Source organism: Musca autumnalis, unplaced genomic scaffold, assembly GCF_047663935.1.
Source record: "Musca autumnalis isolate F117 unplaced genomic scaffold, ASM4766393v1 scaffold_2, whole genome shotgun sequence".
NCBI lineage: Eukaryota > Metazoa > Arthropoda > Insecta > Diptera > Muscidae > Musca > Musca autumnalis.
The window spans coordinates 101,646,407-101,662,267 of NW_027411755.1; positions in this window are offsets into that span (position 1 = coordinate 101,646,407).

The window sequence follows — 15,861 nt, forward strand, 5'->3', positions numbered from 1 at the left end:
GATTCTCTCCTGTACCGTTGCACCTCTCCTTCTAGAGCATGGATATCCTTCCTGATCTGCCTGAATGTGTTGGGCCTACCCACAAGATGGTGATTGGGATGGCTCACACGGTAACATCCAAGCAGGTACTGCAACGAAAGCATCCCAGAAAAATTAAATGGAAGTGATTCCATGTGAAATCATGATTTCACTGGTTCTTTTGCATCAGTGCGAAAGGAGTCGTGAAAGATCTGATCTTTTTCATCGAATTTTCAGATCCGATCTTTGTCATAATATTGTCATGAGTTTAAATAAATTGATAAGTACACGCACAATAAATTAACAAATACTCATGTACCCGAATAATTGTGTACATCCAGAAGTAATTGTTAAAATGAAAATAAAAGTCAGATGAAAGTGATCGATAGTGGCAAAATTTATATATTTTAATTAAAAATACAATGTAAATTGATATAAAAAAAGAAAAATATATTTTGTGTTTGGAAACCTATTTCGTTTTGTGGATATTTAAAAGAAGTATGAAAAAGAACCGGTCTATAAACCACAAGCTCCACCAGCCGACCAACACCGATATACTAAGGCATATCGAGCTGCAATTATTGGGTTGGCTGGGCCATGTTAACAGGATGGATAAAAATGCCAGCGGCATATGAATACGAGCCATTTGACGTTATGCGACCCGAGGGAAGAACAAAGCTCCAATGGAAAGGCCAAATTGAATATGGTATCTCAAAACATGGCATCTAAAATTAGAGAAGCAAAGTAGAAGATCGGTGCGTTTGGAAATATATTCTTAGTTCGGCTCATGGAACAATATGATATGTTTCGTTTTGTGGATATAAAAAGAAGTATGAAAGAGACCCTGTATATAAACCACGAGCTCCACCAGCCGACCAACACCGATATAGTAAAACATATCGAGCTGCAATTATTGGGTTGGCTGGGCCATGTTAACAGGATGGATAAGATGCCACCGGTATATTAATACGAGCCATTTGAAGCTATGCCACCAGAGGGAAGAACAAAACTCCAATAGAAACACCAAGTTCAATATGATATCACAAAACATGGCATCCAAAATTAGAGAAGCAAAGTAGAAGATCGGTAAAATAAGTATAAAAGAGACTGTGGCAATACTGATTTAATAATCGATAAAGTAAGTTATCATGATTGGATTTGTTTTTAGTTATTTTTTTTTTATTACTTGTGAAAATGTTGAAGTGAAATAAAGTTTAAGTTTTTTTCATAGTTTATAAAACGTAACCAAACCTGCCTTGAATCATTTTATACGGGTTATTACGTTGGCGACGAGGGATAAATTGTGATTTTTTGTTATTAATTAAAATACACCAAAAGATAAAGATATATTTTGACAATACGTCACAAATTGCATTAAATTGCAAGAGATCGGTGGAAGCACCACTAATTGTAATAAGATAAAGGTGTATGAAAACAAAATTGAATTGCGAGAGTCTTTCACTAAAAGTTGTTGGATTAGTGAATGGGCATTAAATTGCGAAATAAAGGAAATTGCACTAAATTGAGACAGACATTCACTAGGAGTGAATGGGCATTAAATTGCTTATTCTTGTGAAGATACCAAGAAGGTAATTAGAAAATTATTGATACTGATTAAATTCGGCATAAAGAAAAGATGTGTACTGACATCAAGTGATGTAGACACATATTGCGATTTGGCAAATAGATTTTATATGAAAGCGTTTGTTGTTTCAGTTAAATTGCAAATGAAATGACAGAGGTTTTGAAACCATTCCTGTGTGATACAATAGACAAGTCACTATTACGCCATGAGTGGGAAAAATGGCTAAGATATTTTACCCTCTACGTCGCTGCTGAAGAGATCACCGGTGATAACAAAAAGAGAAATAAACTGACATGCGATGCGCTAATTGAGCTATTCTTCGGGAAAACTATCCACTACCTACATTTGAATCATTTATGAGTAGACTAAAGTCTGCGAAAGTGTTTTCTAGATTGGATCTAAAATCTGCATATCATCAACTGGAATTGGATGAACAAAGTCGTGAAATCACAACCTTTGGAACACATAAAGGTTTGTAAAGATACAAACGAATGATGTTTGGGGTAAACTCCGCTCCCGAAATTTTCCAGAAAATTATGGAAGGGAAGCTCTCCACGTGCCCCAATGCTTTAAATTATATTGATGACATTATAGTATTCGGTAAGTGCGATGAAAATCATGACAACGCTTTAAAGTCTGTCCTGGAAATTTTGAAGAAACATACAGCCCAATCATGAATGAAAATTCCGTGCGGAATTTCTCTCTTTTCCCTTCTTTGCTATCACAAACAAAAATTCCGCACAGAAAAAATTCCGATAGAGAAAAAGTAGGTATCATGAACGCTCTCAAACACGTGTTTTCCTCCAAAAAAAAAATCTCCCTTGCAAAATTGAAGTGAGTTTACAAAAAATCTTAGTATTTTCCACAAACTTTGTACAAAACATGCAAAATAAACACTTTTGTTGAGATTTTATACTAAAATCTTTTACTTGTGGTTGGAAATTTATTAAAAATTTAAGAAATTTTACAAAATAACATCATTTTGCATACTCATTTACTCTCCACTTTTTGTACCGATCAACGATGGGATGAGAGAATTTTGGACATACAAAATTGTTGCACAACAATTATTGAAAAAACACTGGATAAAAGCATATTTCAATTATTTTTATTTCAGAATTCATATTTTTTCAATTTTTGTCATTATTTAATTAAAAACACTCGTTTCTAACACATTCATGATAGTGGCAGTTCCATTGCACAATGGAGTCAATTGCACTGTCTTCTTAGAAATTTCCAACCACATCAGATGTTTTTTATAATTAGTAACATCTTCTGAATATCTTTGATGTGTAAAAGTACAATTGATTTGATTTAATTTGTTTATTTTGTCTCAAGGTAGAGTTACATTAGGCAAATATTTGCTCCAGCGACCGGCAGTGTGCGCTTACTGAGAGCAAGTGAGCATAAATTCAATGTATTATTAACACTCACTTGATCTCAGTAAGCGCACAATGCCGGTCGCTGGAGCAAATATTTGCCTAATGTGACCTTACCTTAAAAACACCAACACTTAAAATTTTCTCTTTGTTTTAACAACAATTAGGGCACACAAGGTATGAAAAAGACCCTTCAGTGCTGCCAAATTCAAAGATTATTTTTCTCACATTATTCATGATAGGAGGAATGTTCTCTCGATAAAAATCTATTCCGCGAGAGTTGTATTCCGCAAGAATATTCATGATTGGGCTGATAATGTCACTTTGAACCAGCAATAACGTGTATGGAAGACTAAAAAGCTCATGTTTCTGGGACATGTACTTTTAGCAGACGGATTTACTGCGGACCCAGATAAGGTGAAAGTAATTCAAGAGTTTCGAGCTCCTGAGTGGAAAGAAGAAGTGTGCAGTTTCTTAGGTTTGGTAACGTACATTGGAAAATTTTTACCAGATTTGGCAGATATGACAGATCCATTAAGAGTGCTGCTTACAAAGGATACTAAATTTGTCTGGGGCCATAGGCAAGAAGAGGCCTTCTGAAAATTGAAAATTATGTTATCCGAAATACCAAATCTCTCGTATTTTGATCCGAAGTTAAACACACGGGTAATAGCAGATGTAAGCCCGGTGGCTTTAGGGGCTGTCCTGTTACAATTTAATAATGATGAACCGCGAATTATATATTTTGCTAGTAAAAGCCTATCTCCAACTGAGAAGAGATATGCGCAAACATGGACATTATGGATGCAATTTCTATATGGAGAATGAATCGTGGGATTCAAAAACATCAAATCCATATTATGTTTTTCGTTTTGAGTTGTCGACCATTGGACCAATTTTGTTGAGAGGAAGTCGCATCGTAATACCGAAAACTTTAAGACCGAAAGTGTTAGAGTTGGCTCATGAGGGCCACTCTGGTCAGTCCGCAATGAAATGTCGCCTTCGTTCCAAGGTATGGTGGCCTCTTATAGACAGAGAGGCAGAAAACTTTGTAAAAACCTGTCATGATTGTCTTCTGGTGTCACAACCTAATAATCCTACACCAATGCCATGGTAGAAGAAGAAAAGGTAGCAGCAATACACAGCTGACTGAACTTGGTTGTAACGTTAGTGTCAAATTTCATGTGACATTTTATACATTTATTTCTGTTTCGATGTACATTAGGGACATACATTTTTTGAGAAAAAAAAATACCGGAAAAAACCATTTCCCAGAAAGACTTCTTCATATCAATGATATGTAAACTCCTCCAAGTTTGAACGATAAGCCGCTCAGTAAATCCCCGCTTGTAGAGGCGATACAACGTTTGTTAATATGTGATGTATTTTGTTAAAATTTAACAAAATAAAGCCCTAATAAACATGTGCTTCTTTGATTTCTAAAACAAAACATTGAAACAGCTTCTCCTTTTTTCTATGAATTTCCAGCGACCCCAAACTTTTCTGCAAGAATTCTACTTTCTGCGAGAATTTATGCATTTAGTGGAATGATGTGGAAACATAAAAATTGAAAATGTAACGAATTTTCATTCATGTTTTCCAAAATATTCAACCAAATGTGAAAAATTATTAGTTTTCTAAATTCCAATAACTAAATTCCAGTAACGTTACAAACAAAAACAAAATCCTTTGTGGTTGTTGTTCGAGTTGTATTTTTTGTAGTATTTACTTTACCTTATATTTGTTCTACCATGCACCAATGCAGAGACATCCATTCCCAAATGGGCCATGGCAATGTCTGGCCACTGATCTTCTTGGACCGCTGCCTAATGGGGAACATGTTTTGGTTGTAATTGATTACTACTCGCGATATCAAGAAGTTGTATTTTTGAAACGGATAACTTCGGATATTATAATTTAAGCTATGAAGGAAATGTTCTCAAAATTTGGTTTGCCTAAATCCATCAGAACTGACAATGTGAGACAATATGTAAGCGACGAATTTAAGGGTTTTTGTGCAGAAAATAATATATCGCTAATCAGATCCCCTCCTTATTGGCCTCAGGCGAATGGCGAAGTGGAAAATATGAACAGGTCCTTGCTAAAGCGATCAAAAATAGCTGCGGCGAACAAAGGCAATTACAAAGACGAAATTCAGAAATTCCTTCTGATGTATAATGTAACGCCACATGGAACAACGGGCGCTGCCCCTAGTGAACTAATGTTTAACAGACGTGTTCGTGATAAAATTCCAGGGATTGAGGACATAAATGAAGATGTAATTAATTCAGCTGCTAGAGATAATGATCTGATTTTAAAACAAAAAGGGAAAGAAAAGGCTGACACGATTAGAAATGCAAAGGAGTCTGCTATCCAAGTAGGCGACAAGGTATTATTGAAAAATGTAATTTTTTCAAATAAACTCACTCCAAATTTTGATAAAATAACTTACAAAGTTGTTGAGAGGAATGGAAGTGAGGTTAAAATCGTCGGAGGAGGACGAACCTCCACAAGAAACATTAGTATGGTGAAAAAGATTCCGGAAGCCACAATACATGAAGATTCATCTGTTCAACAAGATCCAGAATCGGAACCATCTTCTGCTGCCCCACAACCACACCTGCCAGCTCCAGACTCTATTTTGCCAGCCACAAGCAATCAGCCATTATTGTCTGCATATAACTCCAGTGGAACGAGCGTGTCTCCAGATCAGAGATGTTTCATAGTTTATAAAACGAAACCAAACCTGCCTTGAATCATTTTATACGGGTTATTAGAGAGACCATGGTAACTATTGCTCTGTTCCAGAACCTGCAAGAAACTACTAATTTTTACAACGATAACATTTTTTCCTTTATGTTATCGGAAAAAATAGTAAAAATTGGTAGATTCTTGCAGTTCTGGAACAGAAAATATTACAGGATTAGTTTTTTTTTTTTTTGAAATAACATAACAGAATTCATATTTATACTAGATATCCCAAATGATGAGCTTGGTTCAGAGATTTACACATAATTTATCGAATATTGGTAAAACGGAACCCCAAGTTGAAAGAAATATCTTGCATCTATCGGAAGAGATAAATATGATATTGCAGATTAATATAATATATAATTTTGAAAAATACATACAAAATAAAGAAAAATAACATCTGGCGATACAAATCATCTGTGCATTTCATTCTTATTAATTCAACAAATTACATAATAGTATTGCAAATTTTATTTTTGATTGGCGAAAATCCGGATCCAAAGCATTGGTGCAAGATGCTATGACAATGAACTGGGACAAAATGCCATGACAATGAACTGGGGCAAAATGCCATGACAATGAACTGGTGCAAGATGCTATGATGATGAACTGGTGGAAGATGCTATGATGATGAACTGGCGCAGGATGCTATGACAATGAACTGGTGCAAAATGCTGTGACAATAAATTGGTGAAAGTGTGTGTCACTCCCTTGTAAATGTCTTTGGTGATTCACCTAAATTTTTACCTATGACATGTCACTTGCACCCATGATTCAACTCATGATTTGTCATCGAACATTTTGCTGGGTTACCACAGACCGACCTATCGCGTTATATGTGGTCAACAAGGTTCCTTTATCTGCACCCCAAGTGCTGCCGGCTAGAGACTTGAGGACCTTGTTCCTACTTTTCAGTTTGTCGCAGATAGCTGTGGCGTGCGCGCACGACGTAAAAGTAGTGTCGAATGTGACCCCTAAGATTTATGGGCAGTTTGTGGTCGGAATTCTGCTACCGTCGACCACGACATTCAATTCTCTTCCAAACTGGGCTGTCCATGTGGTGAACAGAGTGGCTGTAGATTTTGTGGGGGAAATCTGCATATTCCTCGAATGGAAAAATGTGGTAAGATCGGTTAAATAGTTGTTCAGTCCATCACAGATGTCATCAGGATAGGTACCCGATGCCAGGATCGTGCAATCATCCGCATCCGTTACGATCCCGATGCCGTCTGGAGGGGGCGGAATACAGGAGAGGTAGAGGTTAAACAGTTCCGGAGATATCACCCCACCTTGGGGAACTCCCTGTTTAACTCTACGGGGTTTGGACTTCTTGTTCCTGAATTCCACGTACGACTGGCGTCCACACATATACTTGACCATCCAACGTTTCAAGCTTGGCCGGAGGGTTGTCTGCTCAATGTCCTCAAACAGCGTGGAGTGCCTGACTGTATCAAAGGCTTTTGATAAGTCAAGCGCCACCATCACTGTCCCAGCAAAATTAAATGGAAGTGATTCCATGTGAAATCATGATTTCACTGGTTCTTTTGCATGAGTGCGAAAGGAGTCGTGAAAGATCCGATCTTTTTCATCGAATTTTCATGAGTGCAATTGAAGTCGTGAAAGATCCGATCTTTTCCATCGAATTTTCATGAGTGAAATTGAGGTGGTGAAAGATCCGATCTTTGTCAGAATATTGTCATGAGTTTAAATAAATTGAATAATTGTGTACTTGCAGAAGTAATTGTTAAAATGAAAATAAAAATCAGATAAAATTGATCGATAGTGGCAAAATGTATATACTTTAATTAAAAATACAATGTTAATTGATATAAAACAAAAGAAAAATATATTTTGTGTTCGGAAATCTGTTTCGTTTTGTGGATATTAAAAAGAAGTGTGAAAGAGACCCTGTCTATAAACCACGAGCTCCACCAGCCGACCAACACCGATATAGTAAAACATATCGAGCTGCAATTATTGGGTTGGCTGGGCCATGTCAACAGGATGGATAAAGATGCCACCTGTATATTAATACGAGTCATTTGACTTTACGCCACCCAAGGGAAGAACAAAACTCCAATGGAAAGATCAAGTTCAATATGATATCACAAAACATGGCATCCAAAGTTAGAGAAGCAAAGTAAAAGATCGGTAAAATAAGTATAAAAGAGACCATAACATGGTAACTATTACAGGATATGTTTTTCTTTTGAAATAACATAACGGAATTCAAATTTATACTAGATTTCCCAAATGATGAGCTTGGTTCAGAGATTGACACATAATTTATCAAATATTGGAAAAATGGAACCCCAAGTTGAAAGAAATATCTTGCAGCCATCGGAAGAGATAAATATGATATTGCAGATTAATATAATACATAATTTTGAAAATTACATACACAATAAAGAAAAATAGCATCTGGCGATACAAATCATCTGTGCATTGTATTGTTATTAATTTAACAAATTACATAATTGTATTGCAAATTTTATTTCTGATTTGCGAAAATGCGGATCCAAAGCATTGGTGCAAGAAGCTATGACAATGAACCGGTGCAAGAAGCCATGACAATGAACTGGTGCATGAAGCCATGACAATGAACTGGTGCAAGATGCTATGACAATGAACTGGTGCAAAATGCTATGACAATGAATTGGTTATCGTTATTTTATTTATAAATCATTTTGCAATATCTAAATTCGTAATTTTTTTATAAAACACTAATATATTTTAAATTAAATTAATATTTCTAAAACAAAAAATACTTTTTATCAACAATCCACTTTATAAATACCTTGTAATTGATAACAAATATTAAATGTTTGATATGTGGCAGCATCTGTAATAGCTGTTTTTTGTTTTGTTTTGACACATACACATAGCCCAGAAAGTCTGCGTTCACCTTACTACTTTTCAAAAATGATGCTAAAACTTTAATAAATAGGTACAGTCAACCAAAAAAGTCTACATACACCATATAAATCTCGAGCTTTAAGGGTAAGAAAGCATTTTTATGAAAATGCAAGTACATAGTTCTATCTCATATCCCTAATAAACAATATTACATGCAACAAAAATATATTCCATAATACGAATAACGGTAAATTCTATAAAAATTAAAAAATTAATAGGGAAAAAGTGTACATACACCCAATGAAATATTAAGATTACCGTAAAATTTATGAAATAAGCAATGCAAATTTTACATTTTATTGCTTTATCGAATGTCTCTGGTTGTCTATGACATATTTTAGACAAAATAGGAACATATTTGAGGATTTATTGTCGTTATTTAATGTCAGACTTCGCGTATAGCTTGTTAAGGCGGACCCTTGCAGATTTCTTTGAGTTTTTCAGTCTAGTAGTTTATAAAACCCCAGAAAATACAGTGGGACTAATAATTTTGGGATCCAACAGCGCAATGAAGTCTTTCTTGAGGATAATATATGCTCCTGAGCTTCGCTAAATATGCGAATTCCTGAGTTTTTCATAAATTTTATAGTTTTCACAGCATTCCAAGAGTCAAATTACAAGCAAGAACCTTGGAATTAGCTTGTAATAACTTAACTAACAATCAAAAATGTACAACATTATTCTACAAACCCGCTCCTAAAGTTTCCAAAGCATGCTGAGGGATGGGGAAGCAAATACGCCAAAACCGAGGGACAGAAATAATACCGGAAAATAGTGCGGGCAACCGGATCGATAGACGAATAAATGTATTGGTAGGCCAATTGGATCAGTGAAAGGGATCCCCGACACCTTACCCCACAGTATGGTGTTTTGGTAGGCGGTATGTAGTAACCACAACTAATAGGGAACTTTCTTTCAAGCTTATAATGGGTTCCCTTAGTAAGAACAGAAACTCAGCTAAGGAAAATATATTTAAATACATTTACACCCTCTATTTATATTGTATCATTCTGTTAGTAAGGAAAGAGGCTAAGTCCGTAGATGGTATACACTATACAACAGCTATGTTGGCACACATATAATGATAAAAGGTCGTTGGTTGTTACCTGCAAGATACATTGCCTGGAGTGCCATCTAGTTGTTTTGTTGGAGGTGTCATCACGGGCAAAGATGCCTGATGCACCATTCATAAACACCATGTAGTTCCCGTAGAAATTGGGAACACTGCATGGTCAGATTATTGATGTCGGATTGTCAAATGAGATATGTACGGAGGTGTTCAGGCCAAAAATGTAAAACGGGGCAATGCGGGGTGCCTCGGCGGCTTAAGATGGGTATACATTGCAATTTCTTTGGACATTGACAGCATGTGTAGCCCTAATAGTAAATGGTATGCCGGCTGGGTTTGGGGTACACGAAGATGGTGTCAGGAGGTTTCAAGTAAATGTTCCCATATGTGGTGCCCATTATTCTTCTTTGTGAATATATTGTAGGGCAGCTGGTATGTTTTTATTGTGAATTTTCTTTGCGGGCTACAACAACACATTTAGTGACAAACTCCATAAACGACTGCATAAACAGAAATACAATTATTAATTTATTTCGTGCATGCGAATGGTTCGAATTGTAAGTGGTTGTCAGTGTGTGTATGTGATGTTGTAATAATCGGGTTTATTTTCTATAGTGGTGGCTAATAACATCTTCTGGAGATCTTCTGGTGTGGCTCAACATTTTGGTCTGCAGTACTTTGGTAACGTACGTTACGAAGGCACTCCGTAGTTAGTGCCCATTGCCACATAAAAGCAGTGTACAGTAGTGGATGCGGAGTTGGAAAGTGGAACATGGTGAGAGCGGGTTCCAAACGACATCCAATTTGGTGTGGAACCCACCACGAAAGACCTATTGTGGAAGAAATCCAGAGAGATAAAGCTAAGTCTAGCATAACTTAAGGAGCCAAATGGAAAAGGCGATTTCATGTTTGTCTGATTGTGTTAGTAGTTAGTTCTTTTTGTTAGTTTTAAGTTTTGAATTTATCTTAAACTATCTTCAGGTCATTCCTTTCTTTTTAAGCTGGTTTATTAAGCAATATTTTCTTGTTTAGGATTTGTAGCGTGAGGGTACTATCTATTGCTAAAAACAAAGTTCAAAGTCTGAAGGGACATCCACTAGTAGAGCTCTAGTAGCCAGGATTTCAGGACTTAAGACTGAGTTCCTAGTTTTCTCTAGGTCTATTCTTTTTGTTTATTATAACCTCACAAAGGAAGACAAAGAAACTGTTTAAAATTTAATATATATTTTTTATTTATTGTACCATTTATTATTAACGGTTTTTATTTATTCTTATTATACATCAAATTATTTAATCAGGCCTGGAAAGAAAAGAAAATTATGTATTAGTAAAAATTCTAATTAAGCTAAAAGTATGTAATAAACGTTAAGTGTTGGAATGAAAATGATGTGTTAGTTTGTTTAGTGGAAGGGGAGAAAGGGAAAGGAAGGGATATGTCAAGGGTGTGATGTAAAGCATCGTTGGTGTCTACCATATTGGGGTTCCTGGTTTAAAGGAACGATAGGTTGGGTGGGTTTAGAAGGGGACCAGTTATGTGGATCCCTAAAAGCATTGCTTGGTTGGTCATATTGTCGGTGTGTATGTAGTCCATTTGTATGTAGTTTATTGTGGGTACCTTCAAAGTGTCAAAGGGTTGAGGATTCACGACCGGTGACGAGATAGCTGAGGCAGACACATATTGGAAAAAGGGTACGTAACAAGCATCAACATAAAAGCACCACCAAAGAATGCATTAAATTTGTATGAAATTTACACTGTTAACTAGTATGCTCTCGTATTATGATCGTTAGGGTCACTTGAAGCGCTACAAATGTCGGATACTTTTACATTGCTGCTTCAATGGATGCTCGAGGATTGTACCAGACCTTATTACAAGGTAATTCGAAGGCTTCTGCATGTAATTTGTCCCTTAAAATGTTGTGAAAGCTATAAAATTTTTGAGAAAACTCCGGAATTCGTATATTTAGCGAAGCTCAGGAGCATATATTATCCACAAGAAAAACTTCATTGCGCTGTTGGATCCCAAAATTATTAGTCCCACTGTATTTTCTGGGTTTTTATAAACTACTAGACTGAAAAACTCAAGAAATATGCAAGGGTCCGCCTTAACAAGCTATACGCGAAGTCTGACATTAAATAACGGCAATTAATCCACAAATATGTTCCTATTTTGTCTAAAATATGTCATAGACAACCAGAGACATTCGATAAATCAATAAAATGTAAAATTAGCATTGCTTATTCCATAAATTTTACGGTAATCTTAATATTTCATTGGGTGTATGTACACTTTTTCCCTATTAATTTTTTAATTTTTATAGAATTTACCGTTATTCGTATTATGGAATATATTTTTGTTGCATGTAATATTGTTTATTTGGGATATGAGATAGAACTATGTACTTGGATTTTCATAAAAATGCTTCCTTACCCTTAAAGCTCGAGATTTATAGGGTGTATGTAGACTTTTTGGTTGACTGTAAATTAGATCAGTTTTTCTTTCATAAATATGTTATTGGCACTCTTTAGTACCAGAATAAAAAGAAAAATTCCAGAAAATATATTATTATTGCGAAGATAACGGTAAAAAAGTGTTATAACTGCTGTTGATGAAAATACCAGATTTCCATAACCAAACTAAATTGTCATCCATCGCCACCTCTAAAATATCATAATCACCACTAAAATCAACATCTTGGCGACAACAATAACAAACCTCATAAAAAACCAACCACCATCTTGAGCTAAAACATCATCAACTACAAAATCACCTGCGCTCAGCAACAATTATTTCTAATAATAGTATTTACTATTTTACAAATTATTCTTAGTTTTCCTTATCTTTTTAATTTTCATTAAATTAGCATATTTCATTTTTCTATTATTTTCATATAAAGTATTTTCTCTTTTTAAAGTAATTAGTAAATTATATTTTTTTATATTTATTAACAATTTACATTCATTTTCAATTAATTTTGCATTACTTTTAATAATTAGTATTTTACATTATTTTTATATTAAATTATAAAAACTAAATTGTACGTATACTAATTACCACCAGTGTAGCCAAAAATACCTTCGTTTGGTGACCACTTAGCTTGCCCCTCCTTTTACAACAACAACACAGCACTACTCATCGATATGTTATGTTGTGTGTTTGCCCGCATTGATGCTTGCGTGTGCGTCACATAAACGCATAAACTAATGCATTGCTTATTGCTGAAATAAATAAATGGGAATAAAGAAAACCAGGCAAATGAGTGAGTGCACAACTAATCGCACCTACATATTTATGTGTGATCAACGTATGCCTAAGCCTTTCGTGTATGTAAGAAAATATAACTAATAACAAAAAGAATTTTGCATGATTGGCTTAGGTAGTCATTGACACCTAACAATATGAAATAGGAGAAAAATGAATGTATATAATGCAGTCAGCTGATTGCATATTATGTGCATTTTTATTAGGAGTATTTTTTAGCTACCAAAGAAGTTGCTTTATGTTGATTCGACCTCTTCATTTTTGGACACAAGGCGATTAACACGTAACTTTTGCAGCTATCAAATGTTGTAACCTTTACAAAAATACTTTGCTAAATAAACAAAATTCTGTGCAACCCAGTTTAATAGGAAAGAAAATTTACTTTGTTTTCTTTTTTACTTTACATTATTAAACTTGGGAAAAATACTCAACATTTCATTGGTGCCTAAACCCGGGAATTTCATCGGATTAGTTTTCAATTTTTTCTAAAAAATATTTGTGCATTTTATTACGAAATAATTCCAATAATTGAAAGTGAAGTGCAAATAAAAAAAAATTGTTGTGTTTTAATGTGAAAATATTAATATTCATTCATGCAATAACTTGCTGTTGTGAACAAAGTTTTTATTTTTTTGTTTTCTTTTATTCCAAATTAATTTTGTGCAAACCTTAAAAGAAGTCTTTTGATTTTTCTCTTGCCTTTGTGGGAAATAAAAATTAACTCTTGTTCTAAAATTAATAAAACAACAGAAATAACCAAACAATTATTTCTTTAGAAGCTTCCAAGCCAATTTTTACCGTTATCCCAACAAACAATATTACACTTGTTTCAAAGAGAATTTAAATTAATTATTTATTAATTTTCTCGTTTAGAGTTAAGCTTGATGATCGGAAATTATTTGCAAGTGAAAAAAGGAAAGCCAAGGACTCGAACCCACATAGTCACCAAATTACGTTACCTGGTTTCATTGGTGGTAAGTCAAATCTTCTTACAGGCAAAATTTCAAAAAATAAAAAACAGGCTGAGCCCGGCTGGGATTTGAACCCACGTCCTTGAAAACATTTTCAAAAAATGTTGTCACGGCGTGTTAGCGTTCAAAGCCAAAACTCAAAGGCAGCGCAAAAAAGCGTTTGTCGTGAAGAAAATACATTTCTGTTGCCAAGTATCCGCGTAAATGTACAAAACACATTTGCATTTGAAAAACGATAAGTTCTAGGACAGAGAAGCCATTACATAGTCGATACGTCCGAAGATTTGCTTTACCACCAATGAAACCAGGTAACGTAATTTGGTGACTATGTAGGTTCGAGTCCTTGGCTTTCCTTTTTCACTTGCAAATAATGTCCGATCATCAAGTGATATGTTTGTTACTGTAGAATATATAATTATTAACTACATAGTATGCTTTGAATTTGAGTTCTGTAATATTTCATCAATTTATTTTATTCATATTCCATTTTTTCAATAAATAAATACACATTATTTGGCGACGAGAAAAAAATAAAATATTTCAAATGGAAAAAGTTTTTGAAGTATGAATGGGAAGGCAACAAGCCTGGGCACAGCAAATGCTTATGCAGCAGCAAGAATTCTTTACTGGGATATTGAATCAGCGGATGTCAAGTCCGGTTGCCAGCGTAACAGCGACCAACAATGTAGTTCCAAAATTTCATCATTTTGACGAAAAGTGCAGCGATTTTGGTTCATACAGGAGACAATTGGAGGAGCACTTTAAGACTTACGGCGTGGAAGATGAGGATCGAAAGAGGTCATTTTTGCTGTCATGGATTGGTGATAAAACTTTTCGACTATTGGAAAAATTGATTGGCAAAGAGAGTCTGCAAACAATAGCATATTCCGAAATAATTAAAAGTTTGGATGGCCATTACAAGAGTAAGATACATGTAATCAAGTCAAGGTATGATTTTTATAAAAGATCAAAACTTGAAAACGAGACTTATAAGCAATGGATTGCTGAACTGAGAGGTATGGCTAGAGAATGTAATTTTGTGTGCAAAAACGCAAAGCTCATTCGAGATATTGTTATTTTGTATACGCCAGAGGAGCCTGTAAGAACGGCAGCTTTGCATAAGGATGAACCAACTCTGAAAGAGGTTGTACAGATTGCAGAAACATTCGAATCCACACAAAGAACAATAAGCAATATAAAAGCGAATGGTAATGACGATAATAATATATTCGCTGTAAAACAAACCTCGAGAAAATCCAATCAGCAATATCAAGGATCTTCGCCCTTACAGGCAAAATTTCATTAAATTAATTAAATTTTAAATTAAAGTGAAATTTACATATTTATTTTCGTTTTCTTTACTTTGTGATGCCATATTAAAACACAACAACAAATTACTAATAGAACATAAACAATTATTCTGTGCTTTTTATAAATGAAATCAAATTTTAATTCATTTTACAAATAATTTCGTGATTTATTTTAATCGTGATTTATATTAAATCAGTTTTCAATTATTGGAATATTTCGAAAGTGAATTTTGTGCAGTAAAAAATCCATAACCTATACTAAAAGTGTCTTCTGCGTCAACGTGTATGCGACTTCCATAACCATGAGTGACCTTTCCAATTTAATCAATGAACAAAACAATTTGTTAGATTTACTAACAAAATATAAAAGCTGAAAAGACTCATGGTTATGGAACGGCATTAGCTCAAAGAGTTGATGATATTTGTTCTCAATTCGAATCGCAACACGACATAATTATGCAACAAGTGCGGCACTCTTCTCTTAATGCCAGTGATGTGCCATACTTAAATGATGATGTCTATTTTGTTTTTTCCGAAAAATACCTAACCTTCAAAGGAAAAATCCTAGACTCATTATCGGACTTTCCTATATCACAATCA